General features: G+C 36.0%; 1 non-coding gene across 1 annotated transcript; it reads right to left on the reverse strand.

The window, feature by feature from the left end:
* Window positions 1–5,931: 5,931 nt before the first annotated feature.
* On the reverse strand, window positions 5,932–6,072 carry LOC138396088 (U4 spliceosomal RNA). The gene has a single exon (XR_011235573.1). It is a non-coding gene; the product is annotated as a U4 spliceosomal RNA (small nuclear RNA).
* Window positions 6,073–15,603: the final 9,531 nt, after the last annotated feature.

Raw genomic sequence — 15,603 nt, forward strand, 5'->3', positions numbered from 1 at the left:
TTGATGGGAACTTGGGTTGCTCCCACAACTTTGCAATGGTGAATTATGCTGCTATAAACATTTGACTGCAGATGTCTTTATTATAGAATGTCTTTTTTTCCTTTGGATAAATACTCCATGGTGGGATTGCTGGATTAAATGGTAGTTCTACGTTTAGCTCTTTGAGGTATCTCCATATCACTTTCCATAGAAGTTGGACTAGTTTGCAGTCCCACCAACAGTGCATGAGTGTTTCTATATCTCCACATCCATACCAACATTTATTGTTTGGGGACTTTTTGATAAAATCCATTCTCACTGGAGTTAAGTAATATTTCATTGTCAGTTTGATTTACATTTCCCTGATGATAAGAGATGTTGAACAATTTTTCATATGTTTATTGGCCATTAGTCTGTCTTCTTTTGAAAAGTTTCTGTTCATGTCCTTTGCACACTTTTTAATAGCGTTGTTTGATTTTTTCTTGTTAATTTTCCTGAGTTCTATACAGATTCTAGTTATCAGCCCTTTAGCAGATGTGTAGCATGCAAATATGTTCCCCATTCTGTAGGTTGTCTATTCGCTCTAGAGGTAGTTTATTTGGCTGTGCAGAAGCTTTTTAATTTGATCAGGTCTCATTTATTTATTTTTGTTCTTTCTGTGATTGCCTTTGGAATCTTCCTCATAAATTCTTTGCCTAGGCTGATGTCTATAAGAGTTTTTCCAACATTTTCTTCTAAAATTCTTATGGCTTCATGACTTAGGTTTAAGTCTGTTATCCACCATGAGTTGATTTTTGTGACAGGTGAGAGAAGAAATTTCTAGTTGTTCTTACTCTTTTTTTAATAGCAAAAGTGTTATACTTTAATATTAGGATGAAATTTGAGTTTCAAAATGCAATAAGAGATAAGCAGGATCTTGCCAGCTAACTAATGTGGCAGTTCCTTTAGATGAGAAAGTTTTATTTTTTTACATGTTTTTAATTTTTAGTTGACTAATAATTGTGTATATTTATAGGGTACAATGTGAAGTTTTGATCTATGTATGCATAATAGAGAGATTCAATCAAGTTAATTAACATATTTATCACTTCATTTATTTATGATTACATTGTCAAATATCTACAGATTTCAGCAATTTTGAAATATGCATTATTATTAACTGTGGTCACTGTGAAGTGTAGTACATCACTAAACTTATTCCTCTAGTGTAACTGAAGTGTATCCTTTGATTAATATCTTCTCTTTCCCATCCCTCCCCCCACCCCCAGCCTCTAGTGATCATCTTTCCACTCTCTCTTTCTGTGTGATTGACTTATTTAGATTACATGTAAGTAAGATCATACAGTATTTGTCTTTCTGTACCTGGCTTATTTCACTTAGCGTGTTGTTCTTCAGTCCCATCCATGTTGTCACAGATGACAGAATTTTCTTCTATTTAACATTGTATAGTATTCCATTGTGTATTTATACATTTTCTTTATCTATTAATCTGTTGATGGACACTTAGGTTGCTTTCATATCTTGGCTATTGTGAATAATGCTGAAATGAACATGGGAGTACAGATGTCTCCTTGATATACTAATTTCGATTCCTTTAGATAAACAGTCATGCATTGCTTAATGGTAAGGATATACAATTGTAACACAATGGTAAGTATTTGTGTATATAAACATAGAAAACATATTGTAAAAATACAGTATTATAATCTTATGGAACCACCATCATCTATATGATCCATTATTGACCATTATCTTTTTTTGCCTGATGCCTACTATCTTGAAAACCTTTATTTCATATATTTTGTCTGTATTTTTCTTGCTGTTGCTTCACAGGGGAGGCAATTCCAGCCAGTGTTACTTCTTCTAGGCTGGAAGCTGAAGTATTTGAATTCATTTTAACAAGAAAGGATTCAGGAAAAGTTTTTGAAAGAGGGAAAGTTTTCTGTTGAGGAAATTAAAATGATGACATACTAGTCATTGTGGAATAGCACAGAAAATAGGAAAGAGAATTTAACAGATTTATTGTTTAACCAGGCACAGAGAGATTGGTTTAGTCTGCTGTAGAAAATATGGGGAAATTGACCTAAGATGATAAGCTTATCAGTAAGCTTGGGGTAATTTTTGCTGCAGACACAAAGAAATCCCTCAAGAGTTTATTTATTGCTCCATGATGGGACTCAGGATGATGGAACAGCTTCTATTGGGATACATCTAGTTTAATGGCAGAAGTAAATCAGAAAGTGCTGAAACTACAAAATGTCTTATGGCTTCTGCTAGACAGGGGACAAATTGTGTTCACCCATATTTTACTGACCAAAACTAGTCACATGTTTATCCTCATCTAGGGAGTGTTCTGTAAGGAGGGCCCCATATGTAAAGTTTCTGAATATTAAGAACAATAATAAAATCTACCATGCTCAATAAAAATTAAACTAGCAGTTCTTATTCTCCTTTGAATTCTTATGAAGTTTTGGACCCCCTTCCCAGAAAAATACAACGATGTAACAAATATATATTTTTTCATATAATATCCTGGGTTTTGTGAAACCTCTGTAATCTGCCCCCAGACCAGAGGCCCTATATTCTAGGTTAAGAACCCCTGATTAAAAAACTTTAATGTTTCATAGCTTTGAGACAAGGAGAAATTTCAGAGAGGTGTTATAAATGTTCATAGAATTGAAAAGTCATATTTTAATAAAACCAGAATATACTCTAATTCTGCTGACTATAAATCCTAATCTGTTTGTAAACATATCAAAATAGTCCATAGGATAAATATAAATGAATATATTAAACATTTGTAACACACAGTCATTTAAAAAGTTATCTAATCTACCATGACTTACGCTTCATTTTCAGAAATACTGGTTGAGCCATCTTAACAAAAGCATTCTTTAAACTGAAGCGAGTTTGCTAACCTCCATTTGAACTTTTCACTCAGTCATTTGATGGAGCCTGTGAGAGTAAGAAAACACCTGTTGGTCCAGCAGGGTTACTTCTGTTTCTTTGAAGAAATCGTGCCAAATTTGTCAGATTGTGAGACTACACATGCTCCATTGAAAGTCAGAGAAGAGCATAATCATTTTAAAATATGAAATAAAAGAAGCATTATTTCACTTATGTTTTGAAGAATGGAAAAGAAAACAAATCAAGAACAAGAAATACCCAAAAGGCCAAAGAGGAAATTATTTGTGTTTAGAGCACAATTTTTATCCATCTCATTTTGACCTGTAGTTTTGTTGTTTATACTGATTATCATTAAGTATGTGAAAATAGGTGAGAAGATACTGGATTAAGAAAAGAATATTATTTTCATGGGACAGATTTGTAAGTACTTAGTTAGATTCAGATAGTTAGAAAATGAAAATTTTGTGTTTAAAAACAATAAAAGTATACTACATAAATTTTCTTAAGTCTTTTTAGGACAAAACAGAAAGCAAATAAATGAATAAGACACGATAAGATAACTGAATGAACACTGCAATAATTAAGGTTCCACAATTCAAATTAGAACAATTCTCAAATTTATTTACAAAGGAACGATTTTCAAAAGCATAGGCAGAGGGTAGGGAAATCATAAGGAATACTGTAGCACTTGGAGTTAGTAACATCTGAGCTTTATGAGGACGGGGTGAGAGCAACTAATAGAAGCTGGAATCAGAGAGCCATGTGCAGTATCTGCCTGGAGAACAGCAGTGACCTTGGTGGAAAGATAGATACCATTTCCCCAGGGTAAACCCCTAGGGGAGGACCCTGACCTCACTCTCCTGCCTTCATCTGATCCGCTGGGGCTTCCCATTGGCAAAACTCAGCTTGAAGAAGCCAGAAATAAAGGAAACCATTCGATGCTAGGACTGGATCTGGAAGGACAATTGGAGGTTATCTGGCCCAAATATATAAATACAGAATTGGATGATTTTAAGAAAATTAAATTATGTGATCATATGAGTAGATCATACTCTAGATATATCTTTAATTGCAAAATAGCGTTAACTCTTGTTTCATCGTCATTTTCCTCTACTCCTACCATGGGGGAAAGGAGAGGTGAAAAGAGGGAGAAGCCTCCTCAGACACTTACAGCCTCACCAGTCTGTGAGTTCCTTGCAGCAGGATGCCACGTCTCATGGGTCTTTCTACCCTAAGCAACTAGCAAGTATTTATTGAATCCATTGAATGAGTAAGTGAACAAATCGCATTTAAAAGAGACGGATGTAAATAAATCCTAACAGTAAAAATGAAAATCTATGTAACACGGATTGTTAATCCTAAATGTAACTCCTTTGGTGGTTCCTTGTAAATCTATAGGAAAGAAACTTTAATTCTGTAGTGCTCTGGCCTAGGTTTCAAGATTATTCCTTTAGGTAATCTCCTACAATTCTCTGCCTATCTAAATATACAGCAAGCTCTATGTTTTCAATTTATTTTATGGTAAGATGGTTCTCAAAAGACATCATTACTAATTCCTCCAGTTTTCTTTGAGTGTAATATTGTAACATATTAATCTCTAAATGAAAACAGGATGACTTGTTGGAATGAATGAGTACTCACTTAGGCCACCCCCAAGAAATAAATCTCAACACTTTTAGGAGAGGCAGGGGAGCCTTGTTCTTTTGGCCTCACTTGGCTCACCAGAGAATGATCATCTTTAAATAACATAAGTAAAAGTCAAAGTCCCTTAGAGACCTAAAATGTGTAGCTAAATCCATTTTTAAGTCAATTTTCACTTAATGGAAAACACTGCTCTGTATGTAATTCACACTATGAAAGCTTTTATCCTCAAGCTAATTGTAAAGTCATTCTTCTCTGTCCTTTCTTTTTCCTTCTTTCTTTTCTTCTTGTACACCAGGAGACAGCTATTAAAATATTCCAAAGTCACGTAGCCACAAAGGAAGGAGGGCCACAAGTACATGTATAATGTGACAACTCCATTACAGACTTTATGATAGAAACTGAGGGTTTTGTTTGTTTTTGTTCAGAGTTTATGCATTCTACCTCAAACATAGATATGACAAAAATATCACAGATATGTTGGATGGTGGAGGGAGAAATTGAAGAAAGGGAAGAAGGGCAAGAGAAAAGAAACAGGGAGGGAGGGAAGGAGGGGAGCGAGGAAGAGAAATTTTTTCTATCTCCTCATCCATTTACAGTTCTTAGATCAGATTCCTCATGTTAAAGTAACAAGAAAAAATGGAGAAAATGTTGAGGAACACAGAATATGTCACCGCCAAACTTCCAAAACTTAAATAGATGGGGTGATAGTTTGAATCTAAACTAAAAAAGAAAAGGAGCTTTTATAATGCAGGAATTTCTTATTGATTTAGGTAAACTCTAAGGTGAAGACAAGGACTTAGGTAAAAATGTGTAAACTCCATATGAAAGAAAGACCATGAGTTGTGCAGTCAGAATACGTAGGTTTGAGTTGTGGCTGTGACTCCACAAATGTCTTTTGACAAAGAAACACGGGATTTTGATCAATTATAGAATTAACCATCCAAAAGATGAGCTAAAAACAATTATTGAATAGAAGCTTCTCTTGGAACTGAGAGAATTTCTTCTGAGTTCCTCAGTAAGAAGACATTATGTGATGAAGGGAAAACAACATAAAACACCCTAAACAATAAATAAATAAGATTAATATGCACACCCTAGAAGGATCCTTACAGTTCTTCCAGAGTGTTCCAAGGATTCTGAGGTCTAGTTGAGTTACTTCTTTAGATCAAAACATTTGTCTCTGGAAGACTGTTTTCAACAATCAATCAGTGTACAACTAACAATCCTATAAAACAATTCAATGTAGTTCATTAGCACAAAGTACATTTTGACAACTAGTTTATCTAAGAGGTTACAATATGAAATTATGTTGTTTAAATCTAGACATTCAGTGATTACAGTTTAAATGGTAAGAAGTCAATGACATTATTTTTTTTAACTTTCTTTTTTAAAAAAATTCAGTCTCCATAGAGACTGTCAAAAATTTCCAATGCTGATTATATTGCAAATCTTTACCATGGTGTGTTGGAAAAAGTTTTGCATTAGCAATAATTGCACTTTTGATAAACCTCATTGGCTACAACACTGCCACTGCACAAAGTTGAAACTTTTTAAAAAAGTGTTTTTGAACATACCCATGTCCAGGTAGGATATGACAGATGCTGAGTAGAGCATAGTGAAAAACTGGGGGATGCACAAGATGAGAATGTCAAAGTCAAAGTAGGAAAGAACTAGATGACACAGGCCCTGCTGAGCCATGATAAGACATTTTATTTTAAGCTCAGAGCAACATGAAGCAATTGAAAAGTTTTAAGCAGAGAACCTATGATCTGATCTACTATTCCTATATTAACATTCCATTGAAATAGCAAGTGCTAGACTACAAATTTTATAAGGGCAATGTTGGGAAACTTGTCTTTTTTTTCTTGATCCCAAAGCATATAACACAGTGCTTTATATATGTGTGTGTGTATATATATATATATATATATATATATGTATTTTAACATCTCAATAATTTTATTTTCTATACACTAATTACTTTTTATTAATTTCAGCATATTGCAGGAGTACAAATGTTTTTGGTTACATGAATTGCTTTTGCAACGCTTCAGTCAGCCTTATAAGTGTGCCCATTACCCAAATAGTGTTAATTGTACCCAGTAGGTAAGCTTTCACTGATCCCCTTCTCCTCCCTCCCCTCAGCTTGAATTACCCTGAGTTCTCCTTCCCTTTGTGTACGTGTACTCATCAGTTAGTTCCAATTTATTAGTGAGTACATGTGGTATTTGTTTTTCCATTCTTCAGGTACTTTACTTAGGATAATGGTCTCCAGTTCCATCCAAACTGTTGCAAAAGACATTAATTCATCCTTCTCCATTCCATGGTACACATATACCACACTTTGTTAGTCCACTCATGAATTGATGGGTACTTGGGTTGATTCCACATCTTTGCAATTGTAAATTGTACTGCAATAAACATTCAAGTGCACGTGTCTTTTTGATAAAATGACTTCTTTTCCTTTGAGTAAATACCCAGTAGTGGGATTGCTGGATCAAATGAAAGGTCTACTTTTAGTTCTTTGTGGAATCTTCGTACTGTTTTCCACAGACGTTGTACTAATTTGCAGTCCCACCAACAGTGCATAAGTGTTCCTTTTTCTCTGTATCCATGCCAGCATCTATTGCTATTGGACTTTTTAATAAAAGCCATTCTAACAGGAGGAAAGTAATGTCTCATGGTTTTAATTTGCATTTCCCTGATGATTAGTGACATGGAGCATTTTTTTCATATGTTTATTGGCCGTTCATTGGTTTTCTTTTGAAAATATTCTGTTCCTGTCCTTTGACCACTTTTTTAATGGGGTTGTTGTTTTTTTCTTGCTGATTTTCTTGAGTTCTTTGTAGATTCTTGTTATTAGCCCTTTATCAGATGTATAGCTTGTGAATATTTTCTCCCACACTTTAGGTGGTCTATTTGCTCTGTTGATTATTTCCTTTACTGTGCAGAAGCTTTTTAATTTAATCAAGTCCCATTTATTTTTGTTGTTGTTGTGATTGCATTGGAATCTTCTTCATAAATTCTTTACCTAAGCTGATATCTAGAAGAGTTTTTCCAACATTTTCTTCTAGAATTCTTATGGTTTGATGCCTTTACATCTAAGTCTTTTATCCTTCTTGAATTAATTTTTGTGAGTGGTGAGCAATATGGATGCTGTTTCATTCTTCTGCATGTGTCTATCCAATTTTCCCAGTATCACTTATTGAATAGGGCTTCTTTTCCCCAGTGTATATTGTTGTCTGCTTTGTCAAAGATTAGTTGGCTGTATGTGGATGGTTTTATACCTGGATTCTCTGTTCTGTCCATTGGAGTATGTGTCTATGTTTGTGCCAACACTATGCTGTTTGGTGTACTATAGTCTTGTAGTATAGTTTGAACTCTGGTAATGTGATGCCTCTAGATTTGTTCTTTTTTCTTAGGATTGCTTTAGATATTCAGGCTCTTTTCTGGTTCCAAATGAAGCATAGAATTATTTTTTCTAGGTCTGTGAAATATGACATTGGTATTTTGATTGGGATTACATTGAATCTGTAAATCATTTTGGGTAGTATGGATGTTTTAACAATGTTGATTCTACCAATCCATGACCATGATATGTTTTTCCATTTGTTTGTGTCATCTGTGATTTCTTTCCTCAGTATTTTGTAGTTCTCTTTATAGAGATCTTTCATCTCCTCAGTTAAGTATATTCCTAGGTATTTTATTTTCTTTGTGGCTATTGTGAATGGTATTGAGTCTTTGATTTGACTCTCAGCCTGATTATTATTGATGTATAGGAATGCTACTGATTTGTGTACACTGATTTTGTAACTTGAGACTTTGCCGAATTCATTTATCAATTCTAGGAGTCTCTTGGTGGAGTCTTTGGGGTTTTCTAGATATAAGATCATGTTGTCAGCAAATGTTTGACCTCCTTTTTCTCAATTTGGATACCCTTTATTTCTTTCTCTTGCCTAATTGCTCTGGCTAGGACTTCTAGCACTATGTTAAATAGAAGTGGTGACAGTGGGCACCCTTGTCTTGTTCCAGTTCCTAGGGGGAATGCTTTCAACTTTTCCCATTCAGTATAATGTTGGCTGTGGGTTTGTTGTATATGGCTTTAAAATTTTGAGGTATTTTCTTTCTATGCCTAGTTTATTGAGGGTTTTTATCATGAAAGGGTGCTGGATTTTGTCAAATGCTTTTTTTTTTTTTTTTTTGCATCTATTGAGATGATCATATGGTCTTTGTTTTTGCTTCTGTTTATGTGGTGAATCACATTTTTTTATTTACATATGTTGAGCCATCCTTGCATCCCTGGGATGATGTCCACTTGGTCATGGTGGATTATCTTTTGATGTGGTATTGAATTTGGTTTGCTAGTATCTTATTGAGGATTATTGCACCTATATTCATAAAGGATATTGGTTTGTAGTTTTGTTGTTGTTGTGTCCTTTCCTAGTTTTGGTATCAAGGTGATACTGGCTTTATAGAATGAGTTGGGGAGGATTCCCTCCTTCTCAATGTGATGGAATGATTTCTGCAGTATGAATACCAGGTGTTCCTTGTAGGTCTGCCAGCAGGCAGGAGCTCAAACTAGGTGAGCTCCCCACAATGATGCTGCAGGCTGGGAGCTTCCCTGTCCAGGATCCTGTCCTGGGCTGAGTATATGGCCTTCCTGTGGTGGTGCTCTGCAAGCAAGCTGTGGCTGGGACACTGCACTCTCTTTTCAGTTCTGGCTACATGGGCTCCTGAGATTAGTTCACAAGTCTCCCCTCTATGCCCCCAGGTGACATGATCCAATCCTGGGGGTATGGGATCTGGCCTGTGGGCCTATCCCCAAGTCCCCAAAGATCAATTCCTGACCATGCCAGGGAGAAGTGTGCTGGTCCCAAGTTGCTTATGGGGTTCTCAAGCAGATTTGATGTTCCTCTGCTTCGGGGTGTGCCCTGCTCTGGTGGAGCAGCCAAACAAGCAGCACTGGGGAGGGCTGGTGAGCAAAGAGCTCACAGTCTGAGCTCCCCTTAGTCCACTGCAGAGCTTTAAGAGGAAAGGTTTGAGCCCCACTCTCTGTGGAAGCTCTGGTTTGGTGGATGCACCAACACAGGTGAAGCAGCAACTCCTAAGAACCGTGGATCAATCATCTCTCTCAGCAGCTGTAGGCAGGGGGAGGAAAAGGGGAGAAAAAGAGTCTAAAAGAAGGAAAACTAGCAGTCTGGTTGACTCTGTCCCTCTCTCCAGAAGGTGGCCCATCTGGAATGTCCAGACTCTGGGGTCACACAGATCCCCCACGACCCACTGGCCTCCTGTAACGCCTGCAGTCTGAGCTGGAGTTGGGAAATGTTTGTGTGGGAACAAGGTGAAAACTGAGGGTCTGAAGCCTCCTGGGGAAGACAAAGGTACATGGTGAGTGTAGAAGCAATATGGCGCCTGCTGTCTCAGCTTGGGTCTGTAGTGACAGGAAGTGCCCCAAGGGGGCTGGTAGCCTGGTGCTTTGTCCTCAGGAAGCTCCCACTTCACTGGAGGCAGTAGCTTTTGGGTTCATGAGGGTAGAAAGGCGGTCCAGCAAAGAGCCTGATGACTGCCATAGATGTGATGGAGGGAGAAACAAGCTGCTCCACCTACCCTTTTTGCTGGACTCCAAGCCTCTCAGGGGTAGACCTCTGCCAATATCTTGCTCCTTTTTGTTCTGTTCTGCAACTTTGTCCTGTAAAATCTCTTGTAGGTTCTGGCACTTTTCCCTTGGAGTTACACCTGATCTATGTTTGTTTATTTTTTCTTTTTCCTCTAAAGCTTTTCCTTTTTTTCTAAGATGATCTGGTAGCTGGTGTCTCAGCCATCTTGTCTCTCCCCTAACACAGTACTATACATATGGTACTTGTCAAACTAACTTAAATGCCTTTATGGTTGAGTAACACCAGTTATGAGGCATATGGTAGGCACCACCCTCCAATGATTCCTGCCTCCTGGCATTCATACTCTTGTATAATCTCTCTTTGAATGTAGACAGACTATGACTTGTTTTAACCAACAAAATATGTCAAATGGGATGAAATGTCATTTCTGTGATTAAGTTAAATAAGATTATAACTTCCCCTCTCACTAGCTGACCCTCTCCATTGCCTTCTTGGCTTGCATGCCTTGATGAAGCATGAAACAATGTTAGGGATACCCATATAGCAAGGTATAGCCAGCTAGATTCTGATATCCTCAAACAGTCTTTGAGAAACTGAATTCTGCCAGATTCTCCACTTGGAAACAGATCCTTCCCCAGTTGAGCCATCCAGTCAGACATCAGCCCTCACCAACATCTTGATTGCTTCACGAGAGACTCTGAAGCAGAGGACGCTGTGAAGCCATACCCAGACTCCAAACGCACAGGAACTATAATATAATAAATGTATGCTATTTTAAGCCACCACATTTATAATAATTTATTACATAGCAATAGATAATTAGTATGGAGGTGCTCGATTCACACAAATTCATTTTTTTCTGGGAATGACTTAAACATATAAGTGTGGGTATTCAGAAACCATTTTGGGCTAAGCGACCAGATACCCTGGCCACACTATTACTTAATTCATAGGGAGTCTCCTGATCTGAACGTGGCCATTCAGAACCTATCTTCCAAGAATTTAATGCTTGGAAAACAGAGAGAATGAGGTCACATTACTAGCGCTACTCTAAAAATATGGTTGAAGAACTCCCATTGCTGAGGGTATAATTTAGTAAATTACATTTTTACCGATGATGATGGAAAAGTGGGTGGGTTTCAAAAAATCTCTCTAAGATTTAGATGCAAAAAAACTAGAATTTATCTATACAACTTTGTCAATCATAATTCAGGTGTGAGATAATAATTGTGGAAGTTTATAGCCTCATAACCAAAATTCTCTAACTCATAGTCTTTAGAAAAAAATTCAGTTTGCTTAATGACTTTATTTTATGTTAAGGCAAGAGCTGAGTTAAATTTATGGACAATTTTTTTTAATCATTAAATGAAATTTGAGGATATAGGTTGTACATTCTCAATCATGAGACTGTGGTTAGAGAAAGTAATCAGTGATAAAAGTTTGAGCTGTCAGTGGAGGATGATGGAAATCATTCCTACATAATTTTGAGAAAATAATAACATAAAAAAATGCATAAATATCTCCTTTTAGGATATTGAAAATTTTAAAAAAGACAAGATGTGATAAAAATCCGTTTCTCTATTTGTAAAATAGTTAATTTTATATTATTACTAAATTATATAGAATGTATTTTATCCTCCTTTAAAGTTATAATTTTTATGACCCTACAAAGAACTCACTGTAAGGAAAAAACAAAACCAAAAAAAAAAAAAACCTACCATTATCTACACTGCTGCCACTCTGTCCTCCTCCAGGAGAGGGCAGCACTAAGGGATAGGTATGGAAGACAGAACACAGTAGCAAGTCTTTTAAGTTTCTGGAAACCCAGTTTCATTGGCTATCATAAGTAAGTCAAGTTAAAAGAGACACTTCAATCCAAGAAAAACTCAGATTAACATATAGAATCCATTTTTTGGCATAATACAAAGGTATAAACCTGGGTTATAATTTACTATGACTTTTAATTAATCCTGAATCATCCACCAACACAATTACTAATACACAAAAATCACCAGTAATCTCATAGAGACTTAAATTAATTTCAGGTTCTTTTCTAGTTAAAAGAAGTAATATTCTTGGTTCATAGTTAAGCATTAAATGGTACTAAAAACTTCAATGGTTATTCAGGGCACCAGGAGGCAGCAGTTACCCTGCACAGAGAGAACGTAATCCAATTAGTAAGGCATTTCTTGCTGGGTGGTGAGAGCATGGAAATTTCAATAGCCACTTTCCTTGTCTTAAATGTGCATTCATTATCAGAAGAAATGGAGAGACTGACTTATAAAGTTGGAATGAGATGAAACATTGTTTTTCTGTGTGGTCTTTCTTCTTGGAGTCTAAGTCAAACTATTTACAAAATCTACCAAAAGCATAACAAAGAACAATTGTGGAACTCTGAATTATTTCAAATTCTTCTTTTTTTACCCTTCAGGCTATATACAGACCTAACCATCAAGATCTAAATTTTGCTCTTAATTATGGAGAGAATGCCTTACAGAAAATCTCATGTGTGGATTTATGGTAGGATTTGACCCTATATCCTGTCTTAGGTGGATTGTTTTGGATTTTTTGTCACATTTTTCTGGTTGACTAAGCCATTATCTTTACTATTGTTTATTAGAGTATCTGTTAGCATATTCTGAAAAAAGAATAAAATTATGCAAAGCATTTTGAAAATAGGAGATATTAAGAATTATTCAGTCCAGGAACATTTTGCCATAGATAGGTATAGAAAGCAGTGTGTGTTGGGTGGAGGGAGGGATTGGTGACTGCGTGGCATTCCTTTCCTAAACAATATTGCCCACAACTAACCAACTTGATTTTTTCCAAGTCCTTTTTTTCAGTTTTGTAAAACAATAGGGTTGGATTATATCATCATATCTAAGATTGTTTTCAGTTCTATAGTTTTAAATCTGTGCATTTTAGGAATAAACATTTAAGATTATTGATAACATAAAAACATTATAAATATATAACTCAACTTGGTGCTTTTTGCAGAAAAAGTGAGTGAAAAGAAATAATTCAGTATTCATTGTCATAAAATCCGATTCAAAAGCTTGTTAAGAGTTGTGCTTACTGGATAACATTACAATTATACTCCACACATGGTTTTACTAAAACAAAATGTCAGAATGTTTCAAGAAGAAATCACTGTTTATTGTTTTCACACCAGTAGCTAGAATAATTCCATAAAGAAGTCTAATGACATTAACAACGTAAAACATAGAGCACAGTTTAGAGAGATCTGCCTAAGAAGACTAGCTACTCTCTTAACTATCAAGGATTACATACCACATGTAACAATTTGTAAGGCACTTAACAAGAGATGATTTTTTAACATCCAAATCTACCAATATTTTGTTTATGTCCAATCTTTAAAAAATGGATGTAATCTATTAGAGGAAAGGATACGGAGATATAAAAGGAAAGGAAAACTGTAGTGATTATGGTGAGGTATTTTAACGTAGAGTATTTTAAACCAAATGGTATTAAACTAAATGTGGCCTGAGGATGCCTCTTTATTTTGAGTCCTTAAGTAATGAACTCCGACCTAACTTAGTACTTTAATTAACTGAAAGCCTAATTTAGGAGTATACTTTTGTAACAAATAGGTGAGTCTCAGCCAATCACAGCAGCTGAGCTTCAGTCCATCACAGGCTGCGAACTGATCAGATCATGTTCAGACAAGGCAGAGGCAGAGCTGTAACCAATCAGGCTGTTTCTGTATCTCGCTTCTGTTTTCCCTCCATAAACGCTGCTTGCCCACATTGCAGAGTGGAGCTCTGTGAACATGTTCTGGTTCTAGGGACTGCGGATTCTGAATAATTCTCTGCTCAGTTAAACTCAGATTTAAGTGGTCTGAAATTTTCGGCTTTTTTTAACACCTGAAACTGTGGTATCTATTGTTCTGTGTTAAACCAAACCTGAAATTATGACTTCAGATTAAGTCCTCTAAATCCCAAACCTATCGAAGCCTTCCTAGTAGAATATGGTGGGAACAGAATGCCTCTGTTACTTAGATCTCCTTTTGGCTGGTCTTTTATAGCTTAAAAGAGTAGAATATATGGAAATAGCCACATTTTTCTACCTAATCATTATTTTATTCCAAAATGGTTAAAATATGCAGAGAGAAAAACAAAAATATTCAGAGAAAATTTGTGCTGAATATACAAACTAATTTATAGAGCAGCTGAAATTTGCATCACCAAACCAGTCCTTTTATTTAAGCATGGACAGGAATCAGGATTAGTTAGTTGGAGGGAATAATTTAGAAACACTGTTGCCAAGGTAACCTTTCCTAATTTGGGGAAGAACATCACAAGTTTTAACACATACAAAGAAAATCATTTTTCTTCTCTTTATTCTTTGTTTTGAGATGATAAGTGAGAACATACAATTGAAAGGGAAGTTTAAAACCAAGCCAAATAGAGCAGAGCAAGATTTGTTCAGCAGACAACTCTGTTTCCTCTTTTAGGGTGTTGACAAATAGTGGCAAGAGATTGAATTAAGAGAATTATGAAAAGTTTTAATTCTTTGCTTCAAAAGTCTTAAGTAGGTTATTACTCACATGAAGTCCTTGAGCTCACTAAGAGATAGACAAGGCACGTTCTCTGGAGTTATTCTGACTCTAAGATGCAGAATTTTGCCTCTGAAAGAAGATTAAATGGCAACCAATAATATTTGTAGATTTGTGAGCAGGGAAGCAAATCATATTCAGGTATTTACATCTTATTAAGTTATTCTTTATACACAGGTTTCCTAAAATCCCTTTGGAAGAGAATGCTGGTTTTCATCAAAATACATTCCCCTTTTCTTCTACAAGATCATTGTAGCTGGGCACATCATCTCATTGGAAAGACTCTTCCCAGCCTCTACTGCAGTCTGATCTGACTGTGTGCATTGAGTTCTCTCCACTGAAATGTAAACAGAGGTGATATGAGCTATTTCCTGGTCTTGGTCATGTTTTAACATTGGACATTCATGATCTTTTCTCCCTTCCTATGAGCTGGAACACACATACCTGTGACCCAGTGTTTAGCATGCAGATGAAGACAATGCCCTGGAGGAAGATGGAGTAATAAGGGAAAAGAGATCTGGGTTCCTGAATCACTGTGTGGAGCAGAGATTCCCCAACAATCTGGATTTTTTTCTCTAAAGATTGCTACGTGAGGGAGGAATAAATGAATTTTTTCTTTAAGCCACAGTACTTAGGATCCTCTTTGTTGTAGTAGCTTAAGTTTTATACTAACAGATATTCTGCAGATATTTTAAAATTTATTATGCAACATAAAGAGATAGAAGTATATAGATATAGATGATAAAACAGTGACTAGCCATGTACCCTTTATTCTTATAATAAATAAAACATTACCAACATGGTTTGACTCTTTATCGGTCAAAATTCTCCTTTCCCCCAACCTCCAAAGTCAACATCAAGTAATCCTGAATTTGATGT

This window comes from Eulemur rufifrons, chromosome 15 (assembly GCF_041146395.1).
Source record: "Eulemur rufifrons isolate Redbay chromosome 15, OSU_ERuf_1, whole genome shotgun sequence".
NCBI lineage: Eukaryota > Metazoa > Chordata > Mammalia > Primates > Lemuridae > Eulemur > Eulemur rufifrons.